The sequence below is a fragment of the Heterodontus francisci genome, chromosome 21 (assembly GCF_036365525.1).
Source record: "Heterodontus francisci isolate sHetFra1 chromosome 21, sHetFra1.hap1, whole genome shotgun sequence".
Classification (NCBI taxonomy): Eukaryota; Metazoa; Chordata; class Chondrichthyes; order Heterodontiformes; family Heterodontidae; genus Heterodontus; species Heterodontus francisci.
This window is the reverse complement of record NC_090391.1, coordinates 62,202,973-62,222,155: the sequence shown is the minus strand read 5'-3', so window position 1 is coordinate 62,222,155 and position 19,183 is coordinate 62,202,973.

Here is a 19,183-nt window from a genome sequence, read left to right as displayed (position 1 = left end):
CCAAGTCACAAAGACATACACTGATACCCAGTAACACAGACACACACTGACACCCAGTAACAAAGACATAGACTGATACCAAGTCACTAAGACATACATTGACACCCAGTAACACAGACACACACTGACACCCAGAAACAAAGACATACACTGATACCAAGTCACAAAAACATACACTGATACCCAGTAACACAGACACACACTGACACCAAGAAACAAAGACAAACACTTACCCCAAGTAACAAAGACACACACTTACACCAGGGAACACAGACATACACTGACACCAAGTAACAAAGACATACACTTACACCAAGTAACAAAGACATACAATTACACCAAGTAACAAAGACACGCACTTACACCAAGTAGCACAGACATGCACTTACACCAAGTCACAAAGACATACACTGATGCCCAGTAACACAGACACACAATGACACCAAGTAACAAAGACATACACTGACACCAAGTAACACAGACATACACTTACACCAAGTAACAAAGACACACACTAACACCAAGTAACAAAGACATACACTGATACCCAGTAACACAGACACACACTTGAACAAAGTAACAAAGACATACACTGACACCAAGTCACAAAGACACACACTGACACCCAGTAACAAAGACATACACTGAAACCCAGTAACACAGACACACACGGAGACCAAGTAACAAAGACACAGACTTACACCAAGGAACACAGACACACACTGACACCCAGTAACACAGGCACACACTTACACAAGGTAACAAAGACATACACTGATACCCAGTAACACAGACACACTCTTACACCAAGTAACACAGACATACACTGACACCAAGTAACAAAGACATACACTGATACTCAGGAACACAGACACACATTTACACAAAGTAACACAGACACACACTTACTCCAAGAAACAAAGACATACACTTACGCCAAGTAACACAGACATAAACTGACACCAAGTAACAAAGACATACAATTACACCAAGTAACAAAGACACACACTTACACGCAGTAACACAGACACACACGGACACCAAGTAACAAAGACACACACTTACACCATGTAACACAGACACACACTCACACCCAGTAACACAGACATACACTTACACCAAGTAACACAGACATACACTGACACCAAGTAACAAAGGCATACACTGATACACAGTAACACAGACACACACTGACACCCAGTAACACAGACACACACTTCCACCAAGTTACACAGACATACACTGACACCAAGTAACAAAGACATACACTTATACCCAGGAACACAGACACACACTTACACCAGGTAACACAGACACACAATTACACCAAGTAGCAAAGACATACACTGACACCAAGTAACAAAGACATACACTTACACCAAGTAACAAAGACACACACTTACACCAAGGAACACAGACATACACTGACACCAAGTAACAAAGACATACACTTAAACCAAGTAACAAAGACCGACAATTACACCAAGTAACAAAGACATACACTTACACCAAGTATTTTGACATACACTGACACCAAGTAACAAAGACATACACTGATACCCAGTAACACAGACGCACACATACACACAGTAACAAAGACATACACTGACACCAAGTAACAAAGACAGACACTGATACCCAGTAACACAGACACACACTTACACCAAGTAACAAAGACATACACTGATACCCAGCAACACAGACACACACTGACACCCAGTTAGATACACACACTGACCCCCAGTAACACAGACACACACTGACCCCCCGTAACACAGACATACACTGACACCAAGTCACAAAGACACACACTGACACCCAGTAACAAAGACATACACTGACACCAAGTCACAAAGACATACACTGATACACAGACACACACTTACACCAAGTAACACAGACATACACTGACACCAAGTCACAAAGACATACACTGATACCCAGAATCACAGACACACACTTACACCAAGTAACAAAGACATACACTGACACCAAGTCACAAAGACACACACTGACACCCAGTAACAAAGACATACACTGGCACCAAGTCACAAAGACATTCACTGATACCCAGGAACACAGACACACACTGACACCCAGTAACAAGGACATACAGTGACACCAAGTCACAAAGACATACACTGATACCCAGTAACACAGACACACACTGACACCCAGTAACAAAGACATAGACTGATACCAAGTCACTAAGACATACATTGACACCCAGTAACACAGACACACACTGACACCCAGAAACAAAGACATACACTGATACCAAGTCACAAAAACATACACTGATACCCAGTAACACAGACACACACTGACACCAAGTAACAAAGACAAACACTTATACCAAGTAACAAAGACACACACTTACACCAGGGAACACAGACATACACTGACACCAAGTAACAAAGACATACACATACACCAAGTAACAAAGACATACAATTACACCAAGTAACAAAGACACGCACTTACACCAAGTAGCACAGACATACACTTACACCAAGTCACAAAGACATACACTGATGCCCAGTAACACAGACACACACTGACACCAAGTAACAAAGACATACACTGACACCAAGTAACACAGACATACACTTACACCAAGTAACCAAGACACACACTAACACCAAGTAACAAAGACATACACTGATACCCAGTAACACAGACACACACTTGAACAAAGTAACAAAGACATACACTGACACCCAGGAACACAGACACACACTTACACCAAGTAACACAGACACACAATTACACCAAGTAGCAAAGACATACACTGACACCAAGTAACAAAGACATACACTGACACCAAGTAACAAAGACACAGACTTACACCAAGGAACACAGACATACACTGACACCAAGTAACAAAGACATACACTTAAACCAAGTAACAAAGAACGACAATTACACCAAGTAACAAAGACATACACTTACACCAAGTATTTTGACATACACTGACACCAAGTAACAAATACATACACTGATACCTAGGAACACAGACACACACTTACACCAAGTAACACAGACACACAATTACACCAAGTAGCAAAGACATACACTGACACCAAGTAACAAAGACATACACTGACACCAAGTAACAAAGACACACACTTACACCAAGGAACACAGACATACACTGACACCAAGTAACAAAGACATACACTTAAACCAAGTAACAAAGACCGACAATTACACCAAGTAACAAAGACATACACTTACACCAAGTATTTTGACATACACTGACACCAAGTAACAAAGACATACACTGATACCCAGTAACACAGACGCACACTTACACCCAGTAACAAAGACATACACTGACACCAAGTAACAAAGACAGACACTGATACCCAGTAACACAGACACACACTTACACCAAGTAACAAAGACATACACTGATACCCAGCAACACAGACACACACTGACACCCAGTTAGATACACACACTGACCCCCAGTAACACAGATACACACTGACACCCCGTAACACAGACATACACTGACACCAAGTCACAAAGACACACACTGACACCCAGTAACAAAGACATACACTGACACCAAGTCACAAAGACATACACTGATACACAGACACACACTTACACCAAGTAACACAGACATACACTGACACCAAGTAACAAAGACATACACTGATACCCAGTATCACAGACACACACTTACACCAAGTAACAAAGACATACACTGACACCAAGTCACAAAGACACACACTGACACCCAGTAACAAAGACATACACTGACACCAAGTCACAAAGACATACACTGATACCCAGGAACACAGACACACACTGACACCCAGTAACAAGGACATACACTGACACCAAGTCACAAAGACATACACTGATACCCAGTAACACAGACACACACAGACACCCAGTAACAAAGGCATAGACTGATACCAAGTCACTAAGACATAGATTGACACCCAGTAACACAGACACACACTGACACCCAGAAACAAAGACATACACTGATACCAAGTCACAAAAACATACACTGATACCCAGTAACACAGACACACACTGACACCAAGTAACAAAGACAAACACTTACACCAAGTAACAAAGACACACACTTACACCAGGGAACACAGACATACACTGACACCAAGTAACAAAGACATACACTTACACCAAGTAACAAAGACATACAATTACACCAAGTAACAAAGACACGCACTTACACCAAGTAGCACAGACATACACTTACACCAAGTCACAAAGACATACACTGATGCCCAGTAACACAGACACACACTGACACCAAGTAACAAAGACATACACTGACACCAAGTAACACAGACATACACTTACACCAAGCAACAAAGACACACACAAACACCAAGTAACAAAGACATACACTGATACCCAGTAACACAGACACACACTTGAACAAAGTATCAAAGACATACACTGACACCAAGTCACAAAGACACACACTGACACCCAGTAACAAAGACATACACTGACACCCAGTAACACAGATACACACGGAGACCAAGTAACAAAGACACAGACTTACACCAAGGAACACAGACACACACTGACACCCAGTAACACAGGCACACACTTACACAAGGTAACAAAGACATACACTGATACCTAGTAACACAGACACACACTTACACCAAGTAACACAGACATACACTGACACCAAGTCACAAAGACATACACTGATACTCAGGAACACAGACACACATTTACACAAAGTAACACAGACACACACTTACACCAAGAAACAAAGACATACACTTACGCCAAGTAACACAGACATAAACTGACACCAAGTAACAAAGACATACAATTACACCAAGTAACAAAGACACACACTTACACGCAGTAACACAGACACACGGACACCAAGTAACAAAGACACACACTTACACCAAGTAACACAGACACACATTCACACCCAGTAACACAGACATACACTTACACCAAGTAACACAGACATACACTGACACCAAGTAACAAAGGCATACACTGATACCCAGTAACACAGACACACACTGACACCAAGTAACAAAGACATACACTGACACCAAGTAACAAAGACATACACTTACACCAAGTAACAAAGACACACACTTACACCAAGTAACACAGACACTCACTGACACCCAGTAACACAGACACACTCTTACACCAAGTAACACAGACATACACTTACACCATGTAACAAAGACATACACTGACACCAAGTAACAAAGACATACACTGATACCCAGTAACACAGACACACACTTACAACAAGTTACACAGACATACACTGACACCAAGTAACAAAGACATACACTGATACCCAGGAACACAGACACACACTTACACCAAGTAACACAGACACACAATTACACCAAGTAGCAAAGACATACACTTACACCAAGTAACAAAGACATACACTGACACCAAGTCACAAAGACATACACTGACACCAAGTAACAAAGACATACACTTACACCAAGTAACAAAGACACACACTTACACCAAGGAACACAGACATACACTGACACCAAGTAACAAAGACATACACTTAAACCAAGTAACAAAGACCGACAATTACACCAAGTAACAAAGACATACACTTACACCAAGTATTTTGACATACACTGACACCAAGTAACAAAGACATACACTGATACCCAGTAACACAGACGCACACTTACACCAAGTAACAAAGACATACACTGACACCAAGTCACAAAGACGCACACTGACACCCAGTAACAAAGACATACACTGACACCAATTAACAAAGACATACACTGATACCCAGCAACACAGACACACACTGACACCCAGTTAGATACACACACTGACCCCCAGTAACACAGACACACACTGACCCCCCGTAACACAGACATACACTGACACCAAGTCACAAAGACACACACTGACACCCAGTAACAAAGACATACACTGACACCAAGTCACAAAGACATACACTGATACCCAGTATCACAGACACACACTTACACCAAGTAACAAAGACATACACTGACACCAAGTCACAAAGACACACACTGACACCCAGTAACAAAGACATACACTGACACCAAGTCACAAAAACATACACTGATACCCAGTAACACAGACACACACTGACACCCAGTAACAAAGACATAGACTGATACCAAGTCACTAAGACATACATTGACACCCAGTAACACAGACACACACTGACATCCAGAAACAAAGACATACACTGATACCAAGTCACAAAAACATACACTGATACCCAGTAACACAGACACACACTGACACCAAGTAACAAAGACAAACACTTACACCAAGTAACAAAGACACACACTTACACCAGGGAACACAGACATACACTGACACCAAGTAACAAAGACATACACTTACACCAAGAAACAAAGACATACAATTACACCAAGTAACAAAGATACGCACTTACACCAAGTAGCACAGACATACACTTACACCAAGTCACAAAGACATACACTGATGCCCAGTAACACAGACACACACTGACACCAAGTAACAAAGACATACACTGACACCAAGTAACACAGACATACACTTACACCAAGTAACAAAGACACACACTAACACCAAGTAACAAAGACATACTTGATACCCAGTAACAGAGACACACACTTGAACAAAGTAACAAAGACATACACTGACACCAAGTCACAAAGACACACACTGACACCCAGTAACAAAGACATACACTGACACCCAGTAACACAGACACACACGGAGACCAAGTAACAAAGGCACAGACTTACACCAAGGAACACAGACACACACTGACACACAGTAACACAGGCACACACTTACACAAGGTAACAAAGACATACACTGATACCCAGTAACACAGACACACACTTACACCAAGTAACACAGACATACACTGACACCAAGTCACAAAGACATACACTGATACTCAGGAACACAGACACACATTTACACAAAGTAACACAGACACACACTTACACCAAGAAACAAAGACATACACTTACGCCAAGTAACACAGACATAAACTGACACCAAGTAACAAAGACATACAATTACACCAAGTAACAAAGACACACACTTACACGCAGTAACACAGACACACACGGACACCAAGTAACAAAGACACACACTTACACCAAGTAACACAGACACACACTCACACCCAGTAACACAGACGTACACTTACACCAAGTAACACAGACATACACTGACACCAAGTAACAAAGGCATACACTGATACCCAGTAACACAGACACACACTGACACCAAGTTTCAAAGACATACACTGACACCAAGTAACAAAGACATACACTTACACCAAGTAACAAAGACACACACTTACACCAAGTAACACAGACACTCACTGACACCCAGTAACACATACACACTCTTACACCAAGTAACACAGACATACACTTACACCATGTAACAAAGACATACACTGACACCAAGTAACAAAGACATACACTGATACCCAGTAACACAGACACACACTTAAACCAAGTTACATAGACATACACTGACACCAAGTAACAAAGACATACACTGATACCCAGGAACACAGACACACACTTACACCAAGTAACACAGACACACAATTACACCAAGTAACAAAGACATACACTTACACCAAGTAACACAGACATACACTGACACCAAGTAACAAAGACATACACTTACACCAAGTAACAAAGACACACACTTACACCAAGTAACATAGACACTCACTGACACCCAGTAACACAGACACACAATTACACCAAGTAACACAGACAGACACTGACACCAAGTAACAAAGACATACACTCATAACCAGTAACACAGACAGACCCACACTGACACCCAGTAACACAGAGAGACACTAATAAATTGTAACAAAGACATACACTGACACCAAGTCACAAACACATACACTGACACCAAGTAACAAAGACATACGCTTACACCGAGTAACAAAGGCATACACTGATACCCAGTAACACAGACAGACACTGACACCAAGTCACAAAGACACACACTGACACCAAGTTAGAAACACACACTGACCCCCAGTAACACAGACAGACACTGACACCAAGTCACAAAGACACACACTGACATCCAGTAACAAAGACATACACTGACACCAAGTCACAAAGACATACACTGATACCCAGTATCACAGACACACACTTACAGCGAGTAACAAAGACATGAACTGACACCAAGTCACAAAGACACACACTGACACCCAGTAACAAAGACATACACTGACACCAAGTCACAAAGACATACACTGATACCCAGGAACACAGACACGCACTGACACCCAGTAACAAAGACATACACTGATACCAAGTCACAAAGACATACACTGATACCCAGTAACACAGACACACACTGACACCCAGTCACAAAGACATACACTGATACCAAGTCACAAAGACATACACTGATACCCAGTAACACAGACACACACTGACACCCAGTAACAAAGACATACACTGACACCAAGTAACAAAGACATACACTGATACCCAGTAACAAAGACATACACTGACACCCAGTAACACAGACACACACGGAGACCAAGTAACAAAGACACAGACTTTCACCAAGTAACACAGACACACACTGACACCCAGTAACACAGACACACACTTACACCAAGTAACACAGACATACACTGACATCAAGTAACAAAGACATGCACTGATACTCAGGAACACAGACACACACTTACACAAAGTAACACAGACACACACTTACACCAAGTAACAAAGACATACACTTACACCAAGTAACAAAGACACACATTTTCATCAAGTAACACAGACATACACTTACACCAAGTAACGCAGACATGCACTGACACCAAGTAACAAAGACATACAATTACACCAAGGAACAAAGGCACACACTTACACCAAGTAACACAGACACACACTTACACCAAGTAACACAGACATACACTGACACCAAGGAACAAAGACATACACTGATACCCAGTATCACAGACACACACTTACACCAAGTAACAAAGACATGCACTGACACCAAGTCACAAAGACACACTCTGACACCCAGTAACAAAGACATACACTGATTCCAAGTCACAAAGACAGACAATGATACCCAGGAACACAGACACACACTGACACCCAGTAACAAAGACATACACAGATACCAAGTCACAAAGACATACACTGATACCCAGAAACACAGACACACACTGACACCCAGTAACAAAGACATACAAAGATACCAAGTCACAAAGACATACACTGATACCCAGTAACACAGACACACACTGACACCCAGTAACAAAGACATACACTGACACCAAGTAACAAAGACATGCACTGATACTCAGGGACACAGACACACACTTACACCAAGTAACACAGACACACACTTACACCAAGTAACAAAGACATACACTTACACCAAGTAACACAGACATGCACTGACACCAAGTAACAAAGACATACAATTACACCAAGTAACAAAGACACACACTTACACCAAGTAACACAGATATACACTGACACCAAGTAACAAAGACATGCACTGACACGCAGTAACACAGACACACACTCACACCCAGTAACACAGACATACACTTACACCAAGTAACACAGACATACACTGACACCAAGTAACAAAGGCAAACACTGATACCCAGTAACACAGACACACACTGACACCAAGTAACACAGACACTCACTGACACCCAGTAACACAGACACACTCTTACACCAGGTAACACAGACATACACTTACACCATGTAACAAAGACATACACTGACACCAAGTAACAAACACATACACTGATACCCAGAAACACAGACACACACTTACACCAAGTAACTTAGACATACACTTACACCAAGTAACACAGACATACACTGACACCAAGTAACAAAGACATACAATTACACCAAGTAACAAAGACACGCACTTACACCAAGTAATAAAGACATACCCTGACACCAAGTCACAAAGACATACACTGATACCCAGTAACACTGACACACACTGACATCAAGTAACAAAGACATACACTGGCACCAAGTATCAAAGACATACACTTACACCAAGTAACAAAGACACACACTTACACCATGTAACACAGACACTCACTGACACCCAGTAACACAGACACACACATGCACCAAGTAACACAGACAGACACTGACACCAAGTAACAAAGACATACACTGATACCCAGTAACACAGACAGACACACACTGACACCCAGTAACACAGAGAAACACTAATAAATTGTAATAAAGACATACACTGACACCTAGTCACAAACACATACACTGACACCAAGTAACAAAGACATACGCTTACACCAAGTAACAAAGACATACACTGATACCCAGTAACACAGACAGAAACTGACACCAAGTCTCAAAGACACACACTGACACCAAGTTAGAAACACACACTGACCCCCCTAACACAGACAGACACTGACACCAAGTCACAAAGATACACACTGACACCAAGTAACAAAGACATACACTGATACCCAGTATCACAGACACACACATACACCAAGTAACAAAGACATGCACTGACACCAAGTCACAAAGACACACACTGACACCCAGTAACAAAGACATACACTGACACCAAGTCACAAAGACATACACTGATTCCCAGGAACACAGACACACACTGACACCCAGTAACAAAGACATACACTGATACCAAGTCACAAAGAAATACACTGATACCCAGTAACACAGATACACACTGACACCCAGTAACAAAGACATACACTGATACCAAGTCACAAAGACATACACTGATACCCAGTAACACAGACACACACTGACACCCAGTAACAAAGACATACACTGATACCAAGTCACAAAGACATACACTGATACCCAGTAACACAGACACAAAGTGACACCAAGTAACAAAGACATGCACTGACACCAAGTAACAAAGACATACACTGATACCCAGTAACACAGACACACAGTGACACCAAGTAACAAAGACATACAATTACACCAAGTAACAAAGACACACACTTACACCAAGTAACACAGATATACACTGACACCAAGTAACAAAGACATGCACTGACACGCAGTAACACAGACGCACACTCACACCCAGTAACACAGACATACACTTACACCAAGTAACACAGACATACACTGACACCAAGTAACAAAGGCATACACTGATACCCAGTAACACAGACACACACTGACACCAAGTAACAAAGACATACACTTACACCAAGTAACACAGACACTCACTGACACCCAGTAACACAGACACACTCTTACACCAGGTAACACAGACATACACTTACACCATGTAACAAAGACATACACTGACACCAAGTAACAAAGACATACACTGATACCCAGTAACACAGACACACACCTACACCAAGTTACACAGACATACACTGACACCAAGTAACAAACACATACACTGATACCCAGAAACACAGACACACACTTACACCAAGTAACTTAGACACACACTTACACCAAGTAACAAAGACATACACTTACACCAAGTAACACAGACATACACTGACACCAAGTAACAAAGACATACAATTACACCAAGTAACAAAGACAGGCACTTACACCAAGTAATAAAGACAAACACTGACACCAAGTCACAAAGACATACACTGATACCCAGTAACACTGACACACACTGACATCAAGTAACAAAGACATACACTGGCACCAAGTATCAAAGACATACACTTACACCAAGTAACAAAGACACACACTTACACCATGTAACACAGACACTCACTGACACCAAGTAACAAAGACATACACTGATACCCAGTAACACAGACAGACACACACTGACACCCAGTAACACAGAGAAACACTAATAAATTGTAATAAAGACATACACTGACACCTAGTCACAAACACATACACTGACACCAAGTAACAAAGACATACGCTTACACCAAGTAACAAAGACATACACTGATACCCAGTAACACAGACAGAAACTGACACCAAGTCACAAAGACACACACTGACACCAAGTGAGAAACACACACTGACCCCCCCTAACACAGACAGACACTGACACCAAGTCACAAAGATACACACTGACACCAAGTAACAAAGACATAAACTGATACCCAGTATCACAGACACACACATACACCAAGTAACAAAGACATACACTGATACCAAGTCACAAAGACATACACTGATACCCAGTAACACAGACACAAAGTGACACCAAGTAACAAAGACATGCACTGACACCAAGTAACAAAGACATACACTGATACCCAGTAACACAGACACACAGTGACACCAAGTAACAAAGACATACAATTACACCAAGTAACAAATGCACACACTTACACCAAGTAACACAGATATACACTGACACCAAGTAACAAAGACATGCACTGACACGCAGTAACACAGACACACACTCACACCCAGTAACACAGACATACAATTACACCAAGTAACACAGACATACACTGACACCAAGTAACAAAGGCATACACTGATACCCAGTAACACAGACACACACTGACACCAAGTAACAAAGACATACACTGACACCAAGTAACAAAGACATACACTTACAGCAAGTAACACAGACACTCACTGACACCCAGTAACACAGACACACTCTTACACCAGGTAACACAGACGTACACTTACACCATGTAACAAAGACATACACTGACACCAAGTAACAAAGACATACACTGATACCCAGTAACACAGACACACACCTACACCAAGTTACACAGACATACACTGACACCAAGTAACAAACACATACACTGATACCCAGAAACACAGACACACACTTACACCAAGTAACTTAGACACACACTTACACCAAGTAACAAAGACATACACTTACACCAAGTAACACAGACATACACTGACACCAAGTAACAAAGACATACAATTACACCAAGTAACAAAGACAGGCACTTACACCAAGTAATAAAGACATACACTGACACCAAGTGACAAAGACATACACTGATACCCAGTAACACTGACACACACTGACATCAAGTAACAAAGACATACACTGGCACCAAGTATCAAAGACATACACGTACACCAAGTAACAAAGACACACACTTACACCATGTAACACAGACACTCACTGACACCCAGTAACACAGACACACACATGCACCAAGTAACAGAGACAGACACTGACACCAAGTAACAAAGACATACACTGATACCCAGTAACACAGACAGACACACACTGACACCCAGTAACACAGAGAAACACTAATAAATTGTAATAAAGACATACACTGACACCTAGTCACAAACACATACACTGACACCAAGTAACAAAGACATACGCTTACACCAAGTAACAAAGACATACACTGATACCCAGTAACACAGACAGAAACTGACACCAAGTCACAAAGACACACACTGACACCAAGTTAGAAACACACACTGACCCCCCCTAACACAGACAGACACTGACACCAAGTCACAAAGATACACACTGACACCAAGTAACAAAGACATACACTGATACCCAGTATCACAGACACACACATACACCAAGTAACAAAGACATGCACTGACACCAAGTCACAAAGACACACACTGACACCCAGTAACAAAGACATACACTGACACCAAGTCACAAAGACATACACTGATTCCCAGGAACACAGACACACACTGACACCCAGTAACAAAGACATACACTGATACCAAGTCACAAAGACATACACTGATACCCAGTAACACAGACACACACTGACACCCAGTAACAAAGACATACACTGATACCAAGTCACAAAGACATACACTGATACCCAGTAACACAGACACACACTGACACCCAGTAACAAAGACATACACTGATACCAAGTCAGAAAGACATACACTGATACCCAGTAACACAGACACACAGTGACACCAAGTAACAAAGACATGCACTGACACCAAGTAACAAAGACATACACTGATACCCAGAAACACAGACACACACTTACACCAAGTAACTTAGACACACACTTACACCAAGTAACAAAGACATACACTTACACCAAGTAACACAGACATACACTGACACCAAGTAACAAAGACATACAATTACACCAAGTAACAAAGACACGCACTTACACCAATTAATAAAGACATACACTGGCACCAAGTATGAAAGACATACACTTACACCAAGTAACAAAGACACACACTTACACCATGTAACACAGACACTCACTGACACCCAGTAACACAGACACACACATGCACCAAGTAACACAGACAGACACTGACACCAAGTAACAAAGACATACACTGATACCCAGTAACACAGACAGACACACACTGACACCCAGTAACACAGAGAAACACTAATAAATTGTAATAAAGACATACACTGACACCTAGTCACAAACACATACACTGACACCAAGTAACAAAGACATACGCTTACACCAAGTAACAAAGACATACACTGATACCCAGTAACACAGACAGAAACTGACACCAAGTCACAAAGACACACACTGACACAAAGTTAGAAACACACACTGACCCCCCCTAACACAGACAGACACTGACACCAAGTCACAAAGATACACACTGACACCCAGTAACAAAGACATACACTGATACACAGACATACACTTACACCAAGTAACACAGACATACACTGACACCAAGTAACAAAGACATACACTGATACCCAGTATCACAGACACACACATACACCAAGTAACACAGACACACACTTACACCAAGTAACAAAGACATACACTTACACCAAGTAAAACAGACATGCACTGACAACAAGTAACAAAGACATACAATTACACCAAGTAACAAAGACACACACTTACACCAAGTAACACAGATATACACTGACACCAAGTAACAAAGACATGCACTGACACGCAGTAACACAGACACACACTCACACCCAGTAACACAGACATACACTTACACCAAGTAACACAGACATGCACTGACACCAAGTAACAAAGGCATACACTGATACCCAGTAACACAGACACACACTGACACCAAGTAACAAAGACATACACTGACACCAAGTAACAAAGTCATACACTTACACCAAGTAACACAGACACTCACTGACATCCAGTAACACAGACACACTCTTACACCAGGTAACACAGACATACACTTACACCATGTAACAAAGACATACACTGACACCAAGTAACAAAGACATACACTGATACCCAGTAACACAGACACACACCTACACCAAGTTACACACACATACACTGACACCAAGTAACAAAGGCATACACTGATACCCAGAAACACAGACACACACTTACACCAAGTAACTTAGACACACACTTACACCAAGTAACAAAGACATACACTTACACCAAGTAACACAGACATACACTTACACCAAGTAACAAAGACATACAATTACACCAAGTAACAAAGACATACACTGATACCCAGTAACACAGACAGACACACACTGACACCCAGTAACACAGAGAAACACTAATAAATTGTAATAAAGACATACACTGACACCTAGTCACAAACACATACACTGACACCAAGTAACAAAGACATACGCTTACACCAAGTAACAAAGACATACACTGATACCCAGTAACACAGACAGAAACTGACACCAAGTCACAAAGACACACACTGACACCAAGTTAGAAACACACACTGACCCCCCCTAACACAGACAGACACTGACACCATGTCACAAAGATACACACTGACACCAAGTAACAAAGACATACACTGATACCCAGTATCACAGACACACACATACAACAAGTAACAAAGACATGCAGTGACACCAAGTCACAAAGACACACTCTGACACCCAGTAACAAAGACATACACTGACACCAAGTCACAAAGACATACACTGATTCCCAGGAACACAGACACACACTGACACCCAGTAACAAAGACATACACTGATACCAAGTCACAAAGACATACACTGATACCCAGTAACACAGACACACACTGACACCCAGTAACAAAGACATACACTGATACCAAGTCACAAAGACATACACTGACACCCAGTAACACAGACACACACATGCACCAAGTAACACAGACAGACACTGACACCAAGTAACAAAGACATACACTGATACCCAGTAACACAGACAGACACACACTGACACCCAGTAACACAGAGAAACACTAATAAATTGTAATAAAGACATACACTGACACCTAGTCACAAACACATACACTGACACCAAGTAACAAAGACATACGCTTACACCAAGTAACAAAGACATACACTGATACCCAGTAACACAGACAGAAACTGACACCAAGTCACAAAGACACACACTGACACCAAGTTAGAAACACACAGTGACCCCCCCTAACACAGACAGACACTGACACCAAGTCACGAAGATACACACTGACACCCAGTAACAAAGACATACACTGACACCAAGTCACAAAGCCATACACTGATACACAGACATACACTTACACCAAGTAACACAGACATACACTGACACCAAGTAGCAAAGACATGCACTGATACCCAGTATCACAGACACACACATACACCAAGTAACACAGACACACACTTACACCAAGTAACAAAGACATACACTTACACCAAGTAACACAGCCATGCACTGACACCAAGTAACAAAGACATACAATTACACCAAGTAACAAAGACACGCACTTACACCAAGTAATAAAGACATACACTGACACCAAGTAACAAAGACATACACTTACACCAAGTAACACAGACACTCACTGACACCCAGTAACACAGACACACTCTTACACCAGGTAACACAGACATACACTTACACCATGTAACAAAGACATACACTGACACCAAGTAACAAAGACATACACTGATACCCAGTAACACAGACACACACTTACACCAAGTTACACAGACATACACTGACACCAAGTAACAAAGACATACACTGATACCCAGAAACACAGACACACACTTACACCAAGTAACTTAGACACACACTTACACCAAGTAACAAAGACATACACTTACACCAAGTAACACAGACATACACTGACACCAAGTAACAAAGACATACAATTACACCAAGTAACAAAGACACGCACTTACACCAAGTAATAAAGACATACACTGACACCAAGTCACGAAGACATACACTGATACCCAGTAACACTGACACACACTGACATCAAGTAACAAAGACATACACTGGCACCAAGTATCAAAGACATACACTTACACCAAGTAACAAAGACACACACTTACACCATGTAACACAGACACTCACTGACACCCAGTGACACAGACACACACATGCACCAAGTAACACAGACAGACACTGACACCAAGTGACGAAGACATACACTGATACCCAGTAACACAGACAGACACACACTGACACCCAGTAACACAGAGAAACACTAATAAATTGTAATAAAGACATACACTGACACCTAGTCACAAACACATACACTGACACCAAGTAACAAAGACATACGCTTACACCAAGTAACAAAGACATACACTGATACCCAGCAACACAGACAGAAACTGACACCAAGTCACAAAGACACACACAGACACCAAGTTAGAAACACACACTGACACCCCCTAACACAGACAGACACTGACACCAAGTCACAAAGATACACACTGACACCCAGTAACAAAGACATACACTGACACCAAGTCACAAAGCCATACACTGATACACAGACATACACTTACACCAAGTAACACAGACATACACTGACACCAAGTAGCAAAGACATGCACTGATACCCAGTATCACAGACACACACATACACCAAGTAACACAGACACACACTTACACCAAGTAACAAAGACATACACTTACACCAAGTAACACAGCCATGCACTGACACCAAGTAACAAAGACATACAATTACACCAAGTAACAAAGACACGCACTTACACCAAGTAATAAAGACATACACTGACACCAAGTAACAAAGACATACACTTACACCAAGTAACACAGACACTCACTGACACCCAGTAACACAGACACACTCTTACACCAGGTAACACAGACATACACTTACACCATGTAACAAAGACATACACTGACACCAAGTAACAAAGACATACACTGATACCCAGTAACACAGACACACACTTACACCAAGTTACACAGACATACACTGACACCAAGTAACAAAGACATACACTGATACCCAGAAACACAGACACACACTTACACCAAGTAACTTAGACACACACTTACACCAAGTAACAAAGACATACACTTACACCAAGTAACACAGACATACACTGACACCAAGTAACAAAGACATACAATTACACCAAGTAACAAAGACACGCACTTACACCAAGTAATAAAGACATACACTGACACCAAGTCACGAAGACATACACTGATACCCAGTAACACTGACAAACACTGACATCAAGTAACAAAGACATACACTGGCACCAAGTATCAAAGACATACACTTACACCAAGTAACAAAGACACACACTTACACCATGTAACACAGACACTCACTGACACCCAGTGACACAGACACACACATGCACCAAGTAACACAGACAGACACTGACACCAAGTGACGAAGACATACACTGATACCCAGTAACACAGACAGACACACACTGACACCCAGTAACACAGAGAAACACTAATAAATTGTAATAAAGACATACACTGACACCTAGTCACAAACACATACACTGACACCAAGTAACAAAGACATACGCTTACACCAAGTAACAAAGACATACACTGATACCCAGCAACACAGACAGAAACTGACACCAAGTCACAAAGACACACACAGACACCAAGTTAGAAACACACACTGACACCCCCTAACACAGACAGACACTGACACCAAGTCACAAAGATACACACTGACACCCAGTAACAAAGACATACACTGACACCAAGTCACAAAGACATACACTGATACACAGACACACACTTACACCAAGTAACACAGACATACACTGACACCAATTAACAAAGACATACACTGATACCCAGTATCACAGACACACACTGACTCCAAGTCACAAAGACATACACTGATTCCCAGGAACACAGACACACACTGACACCCAGTAACAAAGACATACACTGATACCAAGTCACAAAGACATACACTGATACCCAGTAACACAG